Source organism: Dasypus novemcinctus, chromosome 17, assembly GCF_030445035.2.
Source record: "Dasypus novemcinctus isolate mDasNov1 chromosome 17, mDasNov1.1.hap2, whole genome shotgun sequence".
Taxonomy (NCBI): Eukaryota; Metazoa; Chordata; class Mammalia; order Cingulata; family Dasypodidae; genus Dasypus; species Dasypus novemcinctus.
In genome coordinates, this window is record NC_080689.1 from 100,419,744 (window position 1) to 100,442,639 (window position 22,896).

Sequence of the window (22,896 nt, forward strand, 5' to 3'; positions counted from 1 at the left end):
AGCATAAGCATGTCTCAAATTGTATATGCCAAATATGCTAATACACATTGTTTTTATGAGATTTAAGTTTAACTAGGTGTCCTCTATTTCATCTGGCAATGCTACATAAGAAGTGTAACCCATTACGTTTTTAATGGTTACCCCATAAAGAAAAAGAAACCACTGAACCTACAGTAAAGACAACTGAATTTGTATCTGTGCTCCACCAAAACCCATGATTTTTTACATTTCTACTGAATCAAAAAACAGTCACAGGAAGTATTACAAAGTCTGGATTTTTATTCCACTTCATTGCTAAGAAGCCTGCTAAGAATTTTGCCTCAAGTTTAAGGACTCAAGAAAGCCATGAACTAGTTTCTGGACTCAGATTACCAAATGTCCTATGAAAGCTATCAAAAAAATAACCTTCAGACAAAATCTTACTGAGTCCACATTTACTGTGCATATTAAATAACTCACTAAAAAATATTCTAATATGGGAAAAGTCCTAGATTACAACCTGCAATGGAGTTCAGAGGAAGCATAGCTTTGAAGGAGTTTCCAGATCCCAAATACTTTGCCAGGATTGTTCTATAAGGAACCCTGCCTCTGAATAGGAAAAAGGGCATATTCTTTGAAAGCCATGAGCCAGAAGAAAACAAATGCAGCCAAGGCTTGCATAAGCAATCCTTCCAATCTGAGGACATGGCCCTAGGCTAGATCTCTTCTACAACACTTCACGGAGGACCGTATCTCAGTGCACGGGATTGTCCTCCACATCTGTGAGTCTAAAAATCGTGGGTGGTCCTTTCCCACATGCTTTCTCCCAGAGCCAGGGATGGCTGCTCGGGTTCCTGGAGAAGAGGCATGGCCTGAACACGCCTCACAGAGCCTTGAGGCTCCACCTCCTGCCTCTTCTCCATGCCCCTCCCAGGACCTGGTCCCTCCAGGACCTGGCAGATTGGTGCTTGGGCACGTGGCTGTGGGGCAGGTCTCTGTCATGTGTTCTCTGGTGCTCCAACCGCCTCTGATGTCAGTTGGGAACTGGTTCCAGAAGGGAAATGCATGTGCACAGGGAGGAGGGTGAGTCCATAACTGTGAACCCCAGGGTCTGGGTGGCAGGGGTTGTCCCATCACGCTAGTCCCACCACTTCCACCTGCTTTTCTACGTCAGTTGTATAAAAAATAAAGGTGAAGAGTGTGCCAACTCGTGACTTTCTAGTGGTGTCTCTGGGCTCAGGACTGTGGTTGCTCATGTGAATCAGGAGCTGCTCCCTAAGGCTGTGGCTCTACCCTCACTTGTCCCTTCCACTGTGGGGGGAGCATCTGTACCATGGGAGGGAGGAGCACTGCAGACCAGACTGGCTGCATTTGTTCAACTAGATGGTATAGAGTTAAATTAACTTTAAATTGTTAATAATGTGACCTAAATCTATATCTGTTACATTGTGATAATACAAAAAATGAGGGAAAATATTTCAGTATATAAAATACCTTCTATTGAGGAAAGAGGGAACACTAAACATTAAGTGCAAATCCAGCATATCTTGGATATTTCACTATATTATTTTTAAGGTAGAAATATTAACCAGTGTTCCTGAGGAAACCATTATTTTATCACGAATGTGAGAGTCTTTGCTTCATGGAATAAATAAACAGTTTTTCAAGGTCTGGTGTCAATTGTGATGGATTTTCAAGCACAGGTTATATATAATAGATATAAGATTTGGGCAAAAATGGACAAAAGTATGTGAGAGTCAATTGACTAAATGCAATTTACAAAAGATAATGTGTGTTTTCTAACTACTTGTAAAATTTGTGCTGCACGTGCTGTATGCTATTAAATGATTGAAATGTATTCTCTATATTTATATATATACACACACAGAATTATTTTAGAGAGAGTTGGTTCACAGTGTTAAACCTGGCTATATACCACTACATTCATAACTGGGCTTTAACTACTTTTATGATTGTACCCAGGAGCTGAGTTCCTCCGGGTGGAAGTGTGATTCATGGGGTTGTTAGCAGGTGAGTTAGTGTATTTGAGGATAGAAGGATGTTTTGTACCTGATTGTGGGTATGCAGAGAAGAGGTTGATTGTGTATCTGAAAATGTGATATTCTATACATGTAATGCTGGGCCTCATGGACTGTAGAAATTCAGGGAGTGTGAGCTCTATTGTGCATGTCTTTTGGAAGTGTGTTCACATGAATTGAAAGTTTGACACTCGTATTTGCATTTCATAGGTTGGGTGGAATGTGATAGATACCTTGAAATCTGTGAATCAGTGGTGTCTGTGTGGATATTTGGGGTTAAGTGGAGGACCTGACTATTTCTTCAGTGAGCCTGAGGCTTTGGGTTCTTGGATCCTGTGAGATGCAGTGCATGTATATCAAGGAATTGGTGTTATGTATTTGCAGTTTGAGGCTATGGAAACATTATATGCTGTGTGTGCTTTCCCCATGATTCTTTGGGAATTTTGTGTGTTTAAGTTTGGAATTGCCTCTGCATATGCATATGGGCAATGCTAGGGAACATGTCAGTATATTAGTTGGTAGGACTCTGTATCTTCTGTATATTGGTTGGATGTGTGGGATCATTGAAATGTACTCAGGGTACGTTGAGTGGTGATGTATGTTTGGGTGACTTTCAGGAGTTGTGCATAGATATTTTGGTGTTGAAGGGAAACTGTATAATAGTGTATGAAGCTGGCAGATATATATGTTCAGATGGAAGGATTGTTGGGTTTCATGTGCCTATTCTGGGAGATGCTGGAGATATGTTGATGATCATTAGCAAGTGTAGGGACTAAGTAAATGCCAGAGCTGAATGAGTATTTGGTGATACAGGGTGGTATTTTTTCATATTCGTATTGTATAGGGGAATTGTGGGTACAGTTGAGTCCTGTGGTACATTTTGAGTGTAATGAGTGTGTACTCTGGGTCACAGTGATTTGGATGTACATTTCCCAGTGGTATGCTATTGAAGCTTTCAGTAGAGAGTTATTAGTATGTCTTGTGGGCACTTAGTATGTGTATATATATCTCATTGAATGGTGGGGTTGTGTGTTTATACATGGAAGTGAACATCTTAGTGTGCTTGAGCTGATCTCACAAATCCCACACCATGGTTTTGCTTAAACAGCATATGTTGGTGCCTCATTTGAGACTGGAAGTCCAGGTCAAAGTGTGGGGAAAACTTGCTTCCTCTGAAAGCCTGTAACATTCTGGTGCATCTTCTGGGAATCCTTGCAGTTCCTTGGATTGTTTCTCAGCCTCTGGTCAGTTGGTGATATCCTTTCCTTCCTAGCTTCTGTGACTCCTTGCTTCTCTTCCTCAGGCCTACAGCCATGTGGAACAGGACCCACCCACAATTTAGATGGGCCACACATGACCTGAAAATGAAAACCAGAGGGAATCCTGTTAACACTGGGTTGACAGCCACAGGAAAGTGGATTAAGGTTAAACACAGATCTAAATTGCAGGACCTAATTCAATCTACCACAGTGGGATGATTGTATGTATTGGAAGTACGTCTAAATTTTCGAATTGTGGGATTGGGGGTATCTAAAACCCCCACATGAAAACCACAAAGATACAATGTGGGGAGAGACTGAGGGTGTGCCTTGACCTGGGAGGATGGAGCGTGGTCTGAGGGCTGCAAACCCCATCCTGGCATTGCTGCCCCCATGTTGGATGTGAAGATTGAGGCCCGGAGGCAACAGCCCTCAACCTGGGGGCAGGACATGTCTTCCCTCCTCTTCCCATCTCAGGCCTTCACTGAGTGGCCCTTATGGCCAGGCTCCCTGATGCCCCAGACTCTTCTACTCTCCAAAGGCTGGTGACAGGCTCTGTTCCCTTCAAATTCTACACCAGGGCATGGGGTCACACGGGCCCTGCAGTAACACACTGGTGAGGTCTGAGGAGACTCTGAAGGTTATTTTGCCACCACTGGGAAACTGCTCCTAAAAGGAAGTCTTTCTGATTTCTGCTGCAGGAATGTGGGACTGAAGGTGGAGGGTGTGTTCCAAGAGCCAAGGAAGGAGGCCGAGGACCTGCAGATGGGGAAAGCAGAGCATGTTGGATGGAGCCCAGACAAGGCCTGACAGAGGCCAGGCATCAGGGGTGAGGTCACAACAAGGTTTGGCTCTGCAGTAGCAGGTGGAGAGAGCATGTGAGGGATGAGAAGACCCCCAACCCTAACCTTAACACCCACACCTCCCCTTTTCCCAGACTCACCTTCTGGCTGCTGCTTCCTCAAGCAGGAAGCCCTGTAATATCATCAGCCCAGAGCTTAAGAGTCTAGGTTCTGGCTGCAGGCCAAGTTCCCTGCTTGCCCATCCTTCCATCAGCAAATATGTCTTAATATGATGGCCCCAGATGAGAAATGGGTATTAAAGCAAACCCAGTATCTCATCATTGGGCATCTAGAAACCATAAAGTTCAGAAGCCTGCTGAAACATTGGGACAGATGTGGCTGGAGGCAGCCCTAGCATGAACTAGCCATGGCAGAAGGGGAAGCAGCAGCGGGAGATCAGTGTATCCTCCAGGTGAGGAAACTGCTGCCCCTGTTGAGAGGGGTCACCTGGAAAAGGCCTTGATGGAGAGGTACTGACCTTGGAGGCCAGCATTGTTGGAGGTAGCTCTGTCCCAGGGAGGAACCTGAGCTGTCCTTCCTGTAGTGGGTGCCTTCTCTGCATCCTGCCCTTCCCCAGCTTCAGGGAACACAATCAAGAGGGAGCCTGGGGTCAGGGCTAGAGCAGAGCCTCTGCTTCCAGAAAGCCTGGCTCAAATTTGGTTCCCCCATGTTGATTCCATGCCCTTTGCGACTGTTTCAATAGTCTTCCCCCTCTGAGCCAGATGTCACTTATTTGTGTAATGAGGATAACACTGCTAGCTCTGTAGAGCTGTAAATATTGTAGTTAGTACATTAAGATTTTTAGGAGCTATGATTGGCATATTGTGAGTTCTCATAAAAATGTTCCTTCTTTCTTTTACTATGTAGAACACAACTGCCCAGTCCCCTAATGCTCTCCACTCTGATTCCAAACAAAATTAATTACAAAACCCTCTATGTGATTTCGATCCTCTAGCACTGGGACCTGACCCATTCAGCTCTGAATTCTGCACATCAGCCTTCACAGTGTTTGCACAAAGGATGCCAGAAGGAATTGTTTGCTGAATAAAGATTCAATGACCTGAGAATGTGTTTTTAGCTGCCTCCCAGGGTAAGAGTGAAGGAACATACAGTAACAGTCTCTTCTGAACTTGGTGAGTTAGAACTGACAGCTACCTGTGGCAGAAGGCAAAATGACAGAGTGCTTCCCTCCAGGCCTCCTTGCCCTTCCCCTTGTCACATGCAGTGCCTCCCGCTCTGCCTCTGGGACCTGGTTCTGGGACTTCCCCTTGCACATCAGCCAGTGACAGGTGCATGTGCTCATGCTCTCCTCCTGAGGGTGAGATGTGGGCCAGACTGCTTTTCTTTAGTCAACCCTGATATGTGAAGGAGCTTAGATCAGAGGAGAACTTTCAGAAGAGCCAAGCTGCAAACCCCCACCCTCAGACACCTGAGGGAAATCTACACCTATGGCTGTAATCACTTGAGCTTTGCAGTAGTTTGTTTATCTGCACTATTGTGGCAATGGATGAGTGGTATACCTGGAAAATATCTTGAACCTCAGTGCCCAGATACAGATACACCAGGAAGAGGATTCCAGTGTAGGGTAACTATTTTTATGTGAAGAAATTGACTCTCTCCTTGAGCATTCAATTCTTCTCTTCCATTTTCAATCATAGGTTTTTTGTTAACACTCAACCTTATTTTCATTCCACAGTTTCTATCTGCAGAGTCCACTAGGATTATAGCACTAAATCTCATTGCTGAGTGTACATTTCAGAAAATCAGTTTGCATGTGAGTCCAGGCTAGAGATATTTGTTTATATCTGGTTTCCTGCACTATTATGTAAGACCTGCATAAGGCATCTTTACCATGACATTGATGCTCCATAAACAGTTGTTGAGTGAAGAAATGGGATATATCTGTTTGAATCTCTAAAATGCAATCTGGGATTCAGAGGTTATTGAACAAGATGGTTAGTAAAGAATCTCTATAAAAAGATAGGGTAAATGGGGATGGGCAGAGGGAGTAGTCAAATTCTGACATAGACCCCAAAACTGTCTCAGCTGGCCAGGTGGACTGTGGCTCTAGAAGTCTGCCATTTCCTCAGTTGAACTGAGTTATCCAGACGTTTCTCACATGCTTCCATCAGGCAATGGATTATGAGCCTCCTGGGAAAGGGTGAGGCCTGGAGAAAGTGACTCCCTGTCCTGACAATCTCTGCAGTTGCTGCCATCTAGGTTGTCTCCCACCTACTTTCCCATCTACTAGAGACTGGAGGCCTTCTGTGCAGATGCAGAGAGATATGTGGCCCTTGAAACTCTCCACAAAACTCATCCCTTTTTAGGCTCGTAGCCATTGCTTGATATGCATTATTTTTTATTGTATTTTCTTGAAGATACATATATTATGAATAATATTACATTTAAAAATATAAGAGGTTCTCACAGCAGCCCACCCCTCCATGCATTCTGAGTGTGTATGTGTGTTCTACAGGTTGTGTGAATGTTGGTGTGTTTATGGAGATGGGAGTTTCTGTGTATATAAGCTGCACTGGTACATGTGAATTCAAAAGGTGGGACCACGGGTGTGTCAGAGTGAAGTTTAGATGGTAAATACATGTGTGGGGTGGTGTTGGAGGCTTCTGTATATACATGAAGACTTGTGGGCTGGGTGTCCTAGGGCTGTGGACAACTTATGTGAAAATTCAGGGAGTTTGTAGGTAGATTCTACAGGTTTGGAGAATGCAGGGAGCTCAGGTGAACTCTGGAGTGTGTGTTAATTCACAAGGCTATGTTTACCCTTCTAATGCATTCATTGGAGGATTGGCCATTAGTAATTTGTGGATATTCATGGAACAAAGCAAGTCAAATGGCCACCTCTGGGTTGAACAGGGAGGAGATTGTAGTATTTTCTCATCAAAGACATTGTAGAAAGGAACAGCAAATATTCTGCCTAGCAGCACAGTGGTCCACTTTGGAAACTTTTGCATATGTGTGTTTTGGGGTGGCTCTGTTTATTTTGAGGGTAAAGTGAGATATCGTATAAGTGTCTCTTTGTGAGGTGTGAATTGGGTCTGTGTCTATTCAGAGCATATGCATTAAATACGTGCTCACACTGCCTGGGTGGGAGTTCAGGGATTTTTTTTTTTTTTTGGTGTGGACCAAATTTGGAGAGGAGTGACTGGATTTTGTGGGGGGCTGGGTTTGTGAAGGTGAACATATTATTGGGGCTTGTGGGCACATTCTGTTCATAGTTTGTCAAGATGGAGGCTTGTGTGAGTTTGTATTTGGGGTGTGAGGTGATTGTGTCCATTTGGGTGAAAGAGGGGCTGTCGTGTGTGAGATTTAGGAGAATGTGGAAAAGTTGCTCTTCGTCTTCAGGTTCTGTGGCATCGTACCTAGGTATGTGTTCACAGGATTTGGGGGACTGACTGTTCCTTAAGTACTTGGTAATATCTGAGTTTATCATGAATGCATTTGGTTGTTGTCAGAGTCTATGGGATTGATTTTGGGGTGTTGTGAGTTTTCGTGTATTTTTTATGGGATATGAGGATATGTTTAATACTAAGTGCTTGTTTGTCCATGGATGTTTAGAGATTGTGTTTTTGTACTAAAGATTATTTTTTACTGGGAATTGTGGGGTTTATATAAATATATTTTTAAAGTTACATTCAAAAAATATGGGGTCCCCTACATAATATTCGATAAAGCCACCAAACCCTCTCAACTGGGAGAGAGTGGCCTATTCAACAAATGGTGTCTGGAGAACTGGATAGCCATATGTAGAAGAATGAAAGAGGATTACCATCTCACACCTTATACAAAGATCAACTCAAGATGGATCAAAGACCTAAATATAAGAGCCAAGACCATAAAAACCTTAGAAAGCAGTGTAGGGAAACATCTACAGGACCTTGTAATAGGAAATGGATTTATGAATATCTCACCAAAAGCACGAGCAGCAAAAGAACTACTAGATAAATGGGACTTCCTCAAAATTAAAGCCTTCTGCACCTCAAAGGAGTTTGTCAAGAAAGTAAAAAGGGAGCCCACACAGTGGGAGAAAATATTTGGCAACCATATATCTGATAAGAAACTTATAACTTGCATATATAAAGAACTCCTATATCTTGAAAATAAAAAGATAAACAACCCATTTAAAAAATGGGAAAAAGACTTAAACAGACACTTCTCCGAAGAAGAAATACAAATGGCAAGAAAGCACATGAAAAAATGTTCCAAATCTCTAGCTATCAGGGAAATGCAAATCAAAACTACAATGAGATACCATCTTACACCCATAAGATTGGCAGCTATGAAAAAAACAGAAGAATACAAGTGCTGGAGAGGATGTGAAGGAAGGGGAACACTCATCCACTGCTGGTGGGAATGCAGAAGGATCCAACCATTCTGGAGGACAGTATGGCGGTTTCTCAAAAAACTAGCCATAGATTTGCCATATGACCCAGCAATACCACTGCTGGGTATATACCCAGCAGAACTGAAAACAAGAACACAAACCGATATATGTACACCAATGTTCATAGCAGCATTGTTCACTATTGCCAAAAGTTGGAATCAACCCAAATGCCCATCAACAGATGAGTGGATCAATAAAATGTGGTATATACACACAATGGAATACTACTCGGCTGTAAGAACGAACACACTACAAACACATGTGATAACATGGATGAATCTTGAGAACCTTATGTTGAGTGAAGCAACCCAGACATTGAAGGACAAATACTACATGACCTCAATGATATGAAATAAACAAGCTGCCCTAGATAGCAAGAGACTGAACGATAGGCTTACAGGAAATCGGAGGGTGGAGGAAGGATATGAGCCGATGTCTGCAGGGGTGGAATTTAAGACGAGATGGTGGTAAGTATGAACACAAAGAAGAGATAAAAGGGGGGCAAGGGGTTGCCTTTGCTTGGGGCTTTGCGGGTTTGAGGGTGGCTGGGGAGGGATGGATGGGTAACGTTGCCCAAAAGTGGGGGGAGGGAGGGGTAGCATACGAACCAGGAGAGGGTCAGGTGTTGGTGGAGAGAAAAATGCCGAGAAAATCATATCAAAATATAATAAAGAGGGTTACCTGTTTAGAATGCTCGGAGGGGAGGGTCTGATGCAGGACGGGCTCCTGGGGAATGTCTAAATGCTCATTCTGCCAGAGTGGGTGACACCATGGGGTAGAAACCCAAGTAGTGAGAGTGGGGGTGGACCCACATCCTGGGGAGGACTAATGCCATCAAATAGAGGGAACTGTATCCCTCGAGAGAAAGGGTGGCTCCCAGGGCATTGGGGCAGTTGAGCAAGTTAGGCCCTGAACACTATTCCATCTATCTCTGGAAGTGGCTCCTCAGGAAATGGAGGTTGGCTATCACTGAGGGCACCAAGGTGGAAGGGAAAATGGACGTTAAATGTGTGGAACCAAAGTAAATGGGGGGTAAGAGAGGAGTTTCTTGAGAGTACACAAGGATGGATATAAAACATGTAATATTACACTATAACATATAGGAGATGACAGGCTGATAATGTAAACCATAATGTAAAACACAGGATAACTAAAAATGTAAAGAACTGTGTATCCTAAAGTATGCACCACAATGTAAGCACAGATGTCACCTTGTTAGAAAGCTAATGTCTCAGACTCTGTACATCACTTTAAGTAAATATGATATGAATAGGGCGTAAGAGTATCACTGTGGAAGGGAAAAGGTTTTCTGGTGGATGTGTGGGAGTGCTGTATATTATATATATACATTGCTGTGGTCTAGGACTCCTGTGAAGAAAAGCTGAATAATTGGGGGGGGGGGAAGAAAAAGATAGGATGTGGAATTTTTTCAAGTCAACATTCTTTATCTAAGTTCTTTATCTAACTTTATCCAAGTTCTTTATCTATCCTTTAAACTCATCACTATATGCCATTCCCTAGTAAGGGACCATGACATTATATTGGGCTTCAAATTTCGGGGAGTTCTGGATCACAGAGTGTTTCAACAATGGCAATGGAGGGATACTGGTTTGGGGTACCAATGACAGGTGATATATGGCTGACAGGGAGCTGTACAGAACATATGTCCAGGGTGCATGGTAATGTTTGGATATACTCATAGTGGCAACAATTAAAAACCACAGTAGGGGGGTACTGGGTTCCTGGCCAGTGGTGCTCTGTCGTGGTCCCTAGGGGAGCAGCGACAGTCTCCCAGGTACAGTGGCGGGGACCGGGAGGGAGTGAGGGTTCAACAGTGAGCCCCTGATGCTAATGACTATGCTTGTGAGCTGATAAACCCAAAATAAGAACAAGGCCTAGAGCAACTTTGTGCCTGGGAATTTCCTCCTGTCAGCCTTCATGTTACTCAAATGTGGCCAGTCTCGAAGCCAAACTCAGCATGTAAATGCAATGCCTTCCCCCCAGCGTGGGACATGACACCCGGGGATGAGCCTCCCTGGCAACGAGGGACCACTATCAACTACCAACTGATGATGCAACTGGAAAATGACCTTATACGGAAGGTTCAATGCGGATCAGCAGAATATCCATGTCTACATAAAATACCATGACTTTAAAATGCTGTTTGACCTAAAGTAAGGGGGAAATGGAAAGGAGAAATGAGTTTATATGGCTACGAGTTTCTAAAAAAGGACCCTGTGATTTTAAGTGCATCTGCCTTGTACGATCCCTGACTGAATAGTGAATATCAATACAAGGATTCATTTCTGAAAGTCCAGCTCAATGAAATGATTGTTTTGGAATCTCTGACTTCCCTTTGTATCTTCAGTGGCACTGTGTAGTGAATGAACTGGGAGAGCACTTTACAAGGAGATTCTGGGCCTATTCCCAGGGGTCCAAAGCTAAGTAAACAACTTCCCAGGCGACTATTAGGTGATTAGTGCTTTGGAAAACAGAGCATCAGAATATGAAGAGGAGTTAATATGCAAAGCCAAGGGTTGTTAAAGCCCATGCCCAGGGACAGCCATGGGCTGCCTCAAGATACAGACGATCACGCTGCTGCCTGCATTTGAGAGTTTGCTCCAAGAGTGTTCAAGAATGTGGGAGAATCATTAAGACTCTTAAGCTGGAAATTTGGGGGACTTCCTTGAATTCTTCCCTGGGGCAGGAGATATTTTTGGGAGGTCAAAAATTGAAAAGCATTGTGTAAATAAAAATTAAGTGTCTTGTTATTTGATATAGGCTCTATTGCGGTTGACACATAATTTTACTGGGCGCAGTGCAGAGCAGAGATAGATGGCAGTTCAGGGCGTGAAAAGAGGAAAATATTATCATCACGGTTTCTGCCTCACAGTCACAACAGCCCATGGTCTTGGGTCACATTGCTAATCATTCATTCACACTCTTTAATTAGGATAATTTTGCCTTTTGTGAGCTCTTTTGCTCTTCTTGTCCTGTCAAAATCTTAAAATGATAATATAAAAATTTTAAAAAGAATTACAATAAAAAGGAAAAAGACTAGTTATCATGTAATGTAGGAAAGCATGAGAAATTGTGTCTATGAAGTACTTTGTCTATTAGCTCATGTAAGCATCTCAGCAATACTCTGAAATAAATGTAATAAACCCTTACAGGTAAGGTTACCAAGTGAGGTAACCTCCAGGATTACAAATCGAGTTGGAGCCAAGTACTTCACAACTCTACAGTTTTTACCACCTCCCAGTTCTAACTGGAATTCTCCAGAACAATGTGTATGGGGGCAAAACTAGAGTTATTTACCTGATCTCTGTGGATTTTGCTTTCTCGGGACAACACATGCTCAAATCTTGTGCTGGAAGGTAGAGTGCAAGGGGAACAGTGTAGTGTTTGTAGTCACACCTCAATTCAAATCATGGCTCCTCATTCGATCACAGGACAGATCTCGGATTGTTAGTTTTTATATAAATGGTTACTAGGATAATGATACCAAAGTAGAGAATGGCTGGACCCCCAATAGAGGGAGGTATCAATTGAGATAAGACACCTGAAACTCAGTAATAAGCCAGAAATAGATCTTCTGTTCTCATGACCTACTGTCAAGAAATTCTGGAGGCATTAACCTGGGGTATCCATCCCCTAGTCCTCTGTATCTGAATGGTGCAAAACAGTCAAATGTGTCTCCAAGAGGAAGCCACTCACAGGAGAAAGCAGGAAAGAGCTTCAGCATCAGGGCTTAGGCGAATGTTCCTCCGGGCCAGGGACTTGAAGCACTGCCAACACCAGAAGTTCTGGTAAACACTCTTGGGCTTACAGGAGTCATCCTTGGACTGGGTGGAGGGAGGACCTCTGTCCATGGAGGCCCCCTGTGGCCTGAAGAAAGCATCCCTGGAGGAATACTGGGGGCCAACTGGGCAACTCGTGATGGAGCTTGAGGAGGAAGGCCTGGGATCCAGCCTCCCTCAGCAGACTGGGTGCACCTCACAGCTGAGGCTGGGATCAAGGGCTCCAGAGCAGAGGCCCTCAAGATCCCAGGAGGGGCATGCTGAGCACCCCCACAGAGGATCCTTGAGTCACTTGAAATGTGAGGCATCTGAGGAAGGACAAAGGGCTGAGTAGGAGGGGGCTCTGCTGGTCCCTCTAGTTTTCTGATTTGAACAATGATCTTCTCACCTCCAGTCCCAGTGGGGACAAGGCCCCCCTTTCCTGTCACGAGCTGTGGTCTGGGGAAAGCAGGCAGCAGCAGAGAGCTGCCAGGAAGGAAAGATGGGGGTAGGTGCTGCCCCCAGGGAGGTGGGGGTGGTGGGCCAGGAATGGGTGAAGGGATTGGCAGGGCAGTGCCAGGATACAGGGAGACTCCAGAGTTCATGGTCTTGTCTGGTCCCAGCAGTGGAGATGCTGTAGAGATAAGGAAATGGGTGAATTTAGAGATCACAAAGGCAACACTTTTGAGGCTCTCAGGAGCTGTCCTTTACTCATTAGGAAATTGAGAGCTGGAAAAAGTGCTTATTAAAAATTTCTTCACCTACACAGCTCTGAATCTACCCAGGCATAACTAAGATAGTTTTCTCTTAAGCCAATCTTAATATTTACTCTTTCTTCTTAGCTCCCAAGAGGACATCAACCAGACCTTCCCAGTTCTGGTTATAGGAACAAGAAGAATGAAATATCAACTGAAGGCAAAACCAGAGAATAGCATCAAAAGCACCAATATCTGAATCTAAACTGTCACTGATAAATCACTAAAACTGAGTGATTATGAGTTTAACATGCTTGAGACGACACAGGACTGGAAAATTGCAGGTACCCTCCTCACAAGACCCCTGGAAGATCTAAAGTCATCACTTGTTTCTGGTTTTTTTTTTTAAAGATTTATTTATTTATTTATTTAATTCCCCTCCCCTCCCCTGGTTGTCTGTTTTCTGTGTCTTTTTGCTGTGTCTTGTTTCTTTGTCCACTTCTGTTGTCGTCAGTGGCACGGGAAGTGTGGGTGGTGCCATTCCTCAGCAGGCTGCACTTTCTTTCACACTGGGCGGCTCTCCTTACGGGTGCACTCCTTGCGCGTGGGGCTCCCCTTCGCGGGGGACACCCCTGTGTGGGACAGCACTCCTTGCGTGCATCAGCACTGCGCATGGGCCAGCTCCACACGGGTCAAGGAGGCCCGGGGTTTGAACTGCGGACCTCCCATGTGGTAGACGGATGCCCTAACCACTGGGCCAAAGTCCGTTTCCCTGTTTCTTGTTTTTGACTTGCTTTTCTTTTCATCTCTTCCCTGGTTTTTTCCCTATACAAATTCAAGTTCCCATTCTCACTTTGAACTGGTTATGGGAAGATTCTCCCAGTTCCTTGCTTGTGCATTTGCAATAAATCACCTTCTCACTGAGAGACGTGTTTCTCCTTTGTGGTGCTGGAACAGGCATGCTGTTCTGTTGGAATGGCCATGCATACATCAAGAGAATCAGAGCTATGAATTTTAAAACGTGAGCAGGGACATAGGTGGAGGAAATTCAGAATAGCTCTTGTCCCTCTAGTGATTTTAGGTTCTAGAACTCCAGATCAGGATTTTCCCATAAGAGAACTTGCTACCATTCAGTGAGGCTCCCAGAACTCTGAGTACTAAGGAGAAAGAAGCACGTGCTATCAGGACAGCCCCTCTCTGAGGGAATCGCTACCAGAAATTCAGCCAGACTCAATATTTGGTGAAGGCATTCAGTCAGCCTCTTGACCAAAGAGCTGGTGTCAAGGAATTCTTTGGAAAAAATACCCCTCAGCATGCTTACAAGCAGGTAAGGGATGTTCTTTTGGGTAAGTTCTAGGCAGCACAAGGGAGTTATAAAGGTGGAAAATTCTTAAGATTATGTTCTGTGTCGTCTCTTCAGACTGTTACCAATACTACTATTACTTCTAGTACTATTAGTGATAGAGTAACATATACCTAATTGTATCTCTTCTCCTTCCCCTCTTCAGAAAGAAACCACCCATCATTGAGGGTTTTACTGAAAACAAATAGCAGCCACTATCTATTCCATGACCATGAAGTATTCATGGACTATGAGCAACATCTTCACCTCAACTTTAAAATGAAGAACTGAGGATTCACCATGAGGAATTAGATAAAATGAATTGGTTGAACACCTGAGTTTACACAGTTAAAGAAAAAGTCATAAAATCCAGGTAAACCCAATCTCTAAAACTAGCTGAAGTTACCACAAGTGCCCTGGAAACACTGAATGAAAGAAAACATTCACCAGGAGTGAAAGCAAAAGGCCTCTGGGCTGGTAGTAGCTTAGAGGCTCTGGGCTGGGACAGTTAGAGTAACTTCCAGGCTGCCTCACAGACAGGATATTTCTCTGCTGACATCGCCATGATAAACTCTACCAAAAAGTTTTTTTACGTTAGACCATTGATTCTAACTGTCCCCATAGGATCTCATTTACTCCAGGTCATATTCTTCCAGTAAAATCATAAGTTCCCAGGTGCCTGAAGTAATGACAAAGGGTGGAGACAAGCCTCTCTACACTACCACACAACATAAACCAGCTATCATTTAATACACTTGTTATGTGGCTTTTTTCTAGAGAGAAACTCTTTCTGCATCCAAACTTTCTCATACCTATTGTAGCCCTCTCACATATCTAAGGAGACCCCTTCCTCAACTCTAAGTCTTGGCTTTCCAACCTACCCCACCAATTTTGAGGTGAGAGGTTCTTGGTGGAGTCCAGTGATTTCTCCTTCCTCAAGATTCATCTCAAATCTTGTTCCAAGAAGATGGGCCAAATTTGAATTTCTATGGATTTGAAGGATATCAGGGGCCCTGATAACACACCACCTTATCCTAAGTGCTTACCTTTTGAAGTCACCTCGGTACACTTGGACACTGACCACCGCTATCTGACAACCTCTAACAGAGATTCAATTCTATGCCCTTAGAGTGAACCAGCTGCCAACAGATTCTCAGGAATCCACCGAAAGGGTAGAGAAGTTTGAATCTCAACAGGACTAGAATGGAGCACTCAGACATTCTACAGGGGGGAGGGGCAGAGGGCAGGTGGGCTTGAAGTGGGGGAGGGTAGAACTTCATCCAGGACTCTGAAAGGGGAAATTGCAGGTGGTCCCTTCAAAGTATAATGGGACAGCACAATTATTATGGACTTTGTTAGAGCAATATTGGTTTGTGGTAAAATTCAGGTAAAAGGAAGGGGTTGATTTTATTTTCAAGAGCAGAACCAATTATTTCCATAAGAAACCCACTTTATAAACACAGATTATCATGTAAAGATCTAAAAGCAGAAATTTGAAATGACTGTGTTAACATTAGAAAAATCATATTTTGGAGCAAAGAAAATTACAAGGGATAAAGAGCAACATTTCAATATAAAAAAAAAAGTTCAATTCATCAAGACTATATATTGTTTAATTCAAACCACGAAAAACTGAATCCCTGGTTTGCTGCCTGCCCTGAAGAATTTGGACTTATGCATTGCCATGTTTGCATGAAGCAATTTTATAAAACCTCAAACTATTTACAGATATCCTCTGTTGGTTTTGTTTCCCTAGAGAATCTGACTAATATGGGCCTCTATACAATTTTCATTTTTGGAACCTTTATTTGATCATGGGGACTTCATAATCTAAATCTCTTTTCTTCTCTCCTGAAAAATTCTCTAATATCTATTTTCTCACTGTGGTACCAGTTCATATTTGTTTCTGAATACATGGGTGAATCTCACCAAGGGTCACTTGAATTTGCTATGGTTTCTTGGGGAATGTTTGAATTAACCAAGGACAACCATTTGAGGTGTGCACTTGAAAAAGAAACTCCTGGTCTTCAACAAATTAGGGAGTGCATCATTTGATTGATATTCAGAAGTTCTAAAAGGCTTAGTGATTCAAAAATAGCATCTTTAAAAAGCTGAATAATTAGGGGGGGGGGGAAAAAAAAAGAAAAAAAATAGGATGTGGAATTTTTTCAAGTCAACATTCTTTATCTAAGTTCTTTATCTAACTTTATCCAAGTTCTTTATCTATCCTTTAAACTCATCGCTATATGCCATTCCCTAGTAAGGGACCATGACATTATATTGGGCTTCAAATTTCGGGGAGTTCTGGATCACAGAGTGTTTCAACAATGGCAATGGAGGGATACTGGTATGGGATACCAATGACAGGTGATATATGACTGACAGGGAGCTGTACAGAACATATGTCCAGGGTGCATGGTAATGTTTGGATATACTCATAGTGGCAACAATTAAAAACCACAGTAGGGGGGGTACTGGGTTCCTGGCCAGTGGTGCTCTGTCGTGGTCCCTAGGGGAGCAGCGACAGTCTCCCAGGTACAGTGGTGGGGACCGGGAGGGAGTGAGGGTTCAACAGTGAGCCCCTGATACTAATGACTATGCTTGTGAGCTGATAAACCCAAAATAAGAACAAGGCCTAGAGCAACTTTGTGCCTGGGAATTTCCTTCTGTCAGCCTTCATGTTACTCAAATGTGGCCAGTCTCGAAGCCAAACTCAGCATGTAAATGCAATGCCTTCCCCCCAGCGTGGGACATGACACCCGGGGATGAGTCTCCCTGGCACCGAGGGACCACTATCAACTACCAACTGATGATGCAACTGGAAAATGACCTTATACGGAAGGTTCAATGCGGATCAGCAGAATATCCATGTCTACATAAAATACCATGACTTTAAAATGCTGTTTGACCTAAAGTAAGGGGGAAATGGAAAGGAGAAATGAGTTTATATGGCTACGAGTTTCTAAAAAAGAGTCTGGAGGCTGGCAGAAGGTTTGCCCTCATGCACAACTGAGCAGAGTCAGAGAGACAGATAAAGCAGATACAACCCCCAGATATTGGTTCCTTTGAGGGCTAAAGAGACCCATGGGAGTTATGGTCATGGCCGATGGGGTTAACTACCAGGGCAGATGGCCCCTCTTTGGAAATGGTGTTTATGTGTGATGAATCTGGACTCAGATGGGATCTCCCTTCATAAGACTTTCATGCTAATGTGCTGGAGGTGCAGTTAATGTTGGGGTTTAAGATATATTTAGGGGATTTGAATCTCTGGACTGACAATGTGATAGCCAGATCCTGAGCCTCAACAGACTCCAGCACCTACAATCTGATTTATTGGACTTACCACACTCAGCTAAGATGGAGGTGAAGAAGGACAACCACCACACCATGGAGCCTAGAGTGATTACAACTGAAAATGGGAGGATTGCATCCAGCATCCAGGTGGAATCTGAGCCTCCTCTTGACATAAAGGTGCAATGGACACAACCAATCCAGTGTCCACATAGAAGAGGTGGCATTGGATTGGGAAAAGTGGACATAATGGACAAAGGGTATGGGGAAAGGCAGGAAGAGATGAGAGGTGGAGGCGTCTTCGGGACATGGAGCTGCCCTGGATGGTGCTTCAGAGGTAATCACCGGACATTGTAAATCCTCACAGGGCCTACATGATGGAATAGAGGAGAGTATGGGCCATGATGTGAACCAATGTATATGAGGTGCAGAGGTGCCCAAAGATGTACTTACCAAATCCAATGGATGTGTCATGATGATGGGAACGAGTGTTGTTGGGGGGGGGGAGAGGGGGGGTGGGGGGGTGGGGTTGAATGGGACCTCACATATATATTTTTAATGTAATATTATTACAAAGTCAATAAAAAAAAAAAAACCAAAAACAAAAAAAAAAAACAAAAAAAAAAAACAAAGTGATAACGACACAGCTGGACCTTAACTTCTTGCAACAAACTAGCAATATTTGGTATTGCTGCATACTACAATGGTGTTACTTCAATTTATGATAAGAAGTTGTTTCTATGACACACACCTTTTTATATTAATTAAAACCATAATCATATTGTATTTTGTTTAATATTATGTTGAAATATTGATAAATTTATACACTCTTAAGCATTCATATGAACCTTTTACTAATACAACTTTAGTCAACAGAGAGTTAAAAAATCCTGTTAATTTTATAGCACTTTCAAACACCTTCCATTCAACTTATAACATATTAAGTGAACTCAACTATTACCTTATTTTTTCTTTCAAGGTAAAAGAACAAATCTCTTGTAATTAGTTTGGAATTAAAAGCTACTCTTCAGGATTTGATTTTGAGAAAGCAAGTTTGAAAATTAATTTCCTTCAAAAGAGATAAGACCTTTTCTTCTTTGAACACTGAGGAAATGATAAGGTTAAAGCACAAGAAGCTATTTTGATAAAACAGACTTTCCTTGCATACTGATTATTCAGGATGAACACTTTTCATAAACTTTTACCAAAACAGGCTAATGACTTGAGAGACTTTGAGAAACAAGAAAATTTTACCTTTGCATTAGTATACTACTTGATACTAAACTTTTTAAAATTTTATAGACAGACCCATCAAATCTTGCTTAACTTTAACGATAAATTTTCTTTTCCATGAACCTTCTACATTTTCAGTATTCATTCAGGTTTTGTTACACATTTTACTCTTTCTTAATAATCAATCATTTTATCTTAGGAAAAAACTATCTCCTGTTTCCTTAACAATAAAAACACATTCCATATATCCCAGATACATAAGTTACCAAAACAATTTTGGAAACTGTTTTCTGGCAAACTTTTTCCAAAATATAATTACAATCAACACTAAACAAACTTGTTAAAATAATGAACTTTTCTTCATTTTAAATACTTAGTAGCATGTAATACCAGAAATAGTTTTTTAGAACCAAGTTGGCAGGGGAGGCTGGCTGCCAACAAGTTTTCTTGTTATAAAATTACCTTTTATTATTATTATTATCAATTCAGGTTTTGTTTAATAATGACTTTTTGGAATTATCCATTTAAATACCTTAATTTAAACAATGCTTTGTTAAACTTCTTATAATTATTTATAACCATATAGACTATAATTATATTATTTTAAGACACATTTTACCTTTACAGAACACGTTTCCTTACCCAAAGTTACTACAATACCCTTTATAACTTACCACATGCATTCAAGTTCCATTCTGCATATGTTCTTTCTGATTTTATGAAGACCAGTTGTCTTTTTTAGGACAAAATACTTTTTTAAACAAACATATTAACTTTAGTTAGCACTTCTACAAAATTTTACCTTTCAAAATATTTATTCAAGTTTTACATCCTTTATTTTGTGAATAAAAATAAACTATTCATTTCAATTTAGGCAAGAACCATTTTTTATGAAGAGACAGTAATTTCATTAAGACTTACAATTTTTATCATTGTAGAGATGCCATTAACATTTAAACTTAAGTATTAATATAAACATTTAATTTTGGGCCATTTGAATAGATCTTTTTGAAATTTTTATTTATTAATTTATATCACCATCTGGAGGTATCAAAATATACACTGACATTGAACAAACAAACACAAAACAATTACAACATATTAACAGAAACATACAGTTTACAATTGACTCATAATTCTTACTTTCTTACTTTTTTGGTATAGCTGTTTTTAAATTCTCCATCATATCACATCTTAGATTTTACTGTTTTTAAGATTTTTTCTGGAATCCATGTTGCCTGTAACATTCAAGCCTGTGCTTGGAAACATTTTTATTATCAGCAATCAGTTAAGATAACTTGAGCAGCATAAATGTAATTAAGCTCTTATTTAGCCATTTAGAACACACATTTTTTGGATTACTACTCTGTAAGACTATACTGAGACTTGAAGTTCAGGACTAAACTATTGATTTAAAACCAAAAATTCCTTTTAACACCTTGATAAAAATTTTTTATTGTTTTATTACTTCAGTTAAATAGGCCGAATCAGAATTAGCATGGAAACAAAACAGAACACCAATGTTGCTATGTTTATCTCCTTTTCCAGCAGTTTAATTCTATTAACTAACACTAGCCCACAATTACATTATTATGTAGGCAGCAGGGGGTTTACAGAGTTGCTGCCAGAATAATTTCCTTATCATAGTTAACACTTTAACAGAGAGTTTTCTTACAAGCCTGATTTCACTAACAAGAACTTTATTTAGTATTTTTACCTGTTTTAAATCTTTCAATAGTTTAAAAGGTATTGGTTCATGATGGAACTCAGTACCTTCCTTAGGATTATTAGCATCTGATGGAGTTAGTTGTGATATAACCAGAAAAGCTGATAAGAATTGCATGGCCTCCAGATCCCCTTGTTGAGATCCTTGCAATAAACAGCACATCAAGGGTGTTTGAGGAGTGGGGTTGGAAACAAATATCTTTTTAACATAGGGTAAATCATCTGACATATCTGAAAAGATTCCAGGTGCTGATGTCAGGGCAGCCATGTGGTGGCTCAACAGGCACAGTAGGTTGAACTGGATATAAGCTAGGATAAGCATCTGGATGATATATGGATATTGGATATTTCATTAGAGCAGCCAGTTATTTTCTTATCTATAAAAGGATTAGGCATAAAGCCAGGAGACTCTCCTCTGCCTTTTGGCTCAGAATTTAGTTCTTTCGAATTGCCCTCCACTTTCTGTTTGTCTATGGGTTTTGAAAATATAGTAATTTCTTCTTTGTCATCTTCCTCTGTAAAGGATCTAAGGTGGCAATAATTTGCTGGTACAAAGCTCACACAGATAAAAGGAATGGATTCCCCTCTTGGGAATCCATATCTTTGATATGCTCTCTGTAAAGCTTTCATTACACATCTCCACTGTTTGAATTTAAAACATTATGCCCCTGAAGCTGAAACCAACCACAATGCTTTTGTATTAAAGCAAACAATTTGATTAACTCACAACTTTTTACAGGCACCCCACTAGCAAAGTTTTTAACACTTGCAAATATTCTTCCACACTTCCCGTTTTAACTATTACCCTGATGACTTCATGGAAATGTTACTCACCTAAAAGAAGACTCCAGTCACACTGCTTTGGATGCCATTCATGACCCTTGTAGGAGTCCTTTCCATGGTTCCCAATACTGTTTTGGAAGACTCACTTCTTCGGGCCCCACATTTGGTGCCATTTGTTGGAGATTTGGGCCCAAAGGGTATCAGGAATGAAAGAAAGAGAAAAAGAAGAATGAAAGAAAGAGGAAGAGAGAGAGAAAGCTGGGATCAGACAACTTTATTGTTTACAAGGGGCGCTATATATACCCCAGTCTATGTGAGAACAAGCAGCAACATGCAGTTAACTATCAGCATTACTCATAATCTAAGGAATTCAAAAAATCTTATCTCAAGGTACAAAGTCTAAGTGGTCTATTTACTACAAAAGCTATGTTCTCATCTTTTCTTTCAGCCTTTAACAGCTTCATCCTGTTTGCTGGGAACTCTTAAATACTGCATTCCTTAGGTTTCAAACATAGCCATGGAAACAGCATGTCTCTCCTTGTGAGACCACTGTGCCTCAGTTTCCAACAGGGAAAAAGCTATGGAATATTCCAGTCTGTAATTGGATGCAGTAGTTACACCATACTCAGCTATGAAAGAATATTAGCTGTGGTTGCAAATTACATGAGGTGTCAGCTGACTTGGGCAGGGGGCATACCTTTCAGTTAATAGAGCTCATGATTTGCTGGTTTCTAATCTCAAGAAAAACCCAGCATATGTCAACTCACAAACTGACCTTTTTTGAAATCATACTGCTCTCTCCTTAAAATATCCAAATCCTCTAATGTGATATTTTAAATCCAGTACTCTGTTGCCCATGCCTGAAAAAGATGACTCTCAAGATTGTGAGGTTCCTGTTTCTCAGTTATTATCCCCAGGATCAGATTTACCAAAAACAAGGCAAAACAAAACAAAACACACACAAAAACAAAACAAAACAAACAACAAAAAAAAATCCTTGATAAACCTGGCTTAGATCATATTTTTAGATGTGTCTTACCATAAAACAGAAACATAATTATGAGGCAGACTATGAAGTAACCACTACAGTAGAAGCAATTACTGGTCAGCAAGCCCCTGGCCTCACCATGCCCTAGTGAGCTGTGGTAAAACTTTTAAATAGAGGCAGTCATTTAGCTAAAAGGAAATCACAATATTTATACTGACTATAGGTATGCGTTTGGAGTAATTCATGATTTTGGAAGTTTATGAAAACAAATGGACTTCCTGCAGTCATTAGGAACCAAATAAAAAATGGTAAATATCTAAAATAATAGATGTATTTCTATCACCTAAGGAAAAGGTAAAACAAAGAAAAAATGCTGTGATAAAAATGGAAGCACACACTCACAAAACTTAATGAGAAGATAAGAAAAATGTCAACCTCACAGCTAAACAATATGTGGAGACAACAAAACATTTTCCTTGTATAATGTCCTTCATAAGGCCTCTCCAAATGAGTTAGCTCACAGTTAGGAAAATGTTTCT

General features: G+C 41.4%; 2 long non-coding RNA genes across 2 annotated transcripts; one reads left to right on the plus strand and one right to left on the minus strand.

The window, feature by feature from the left end:
- Nucleotides 1-584: 584 nt before the first annotated feature.
- On the minus strand, nucleotides 585-21,631 carry LOC131274113 (uncharacterized). The gene is made up of 3 exons (XR_009181325.2): nucleotides 21,421-21,631; nucleotides 12,239-12,934; nucleotides 585-3,376 (listed from the first exon to the last, which is right to left on the minus strand). It is a non-coding gene; the product is annotated as an uncharacterized lncRNA (long non-coding RNA).
- On the plus strand, nucleotides 5,090-18,108 carry LOC139436778 (uncharacterized). Its single transcript, XR_011646220.1, has 3 exons — nucleotides 5,090-5,209; nucleotides 13,143-13,339; nucleotides 14,504-18,108. It is a non-coding gene; the product is annotated as an uncharacterized lncRNA (long non-coding RNA).
- Nucleotides 21,632-22,896: the final 1,265 nt, after the last annotated feature.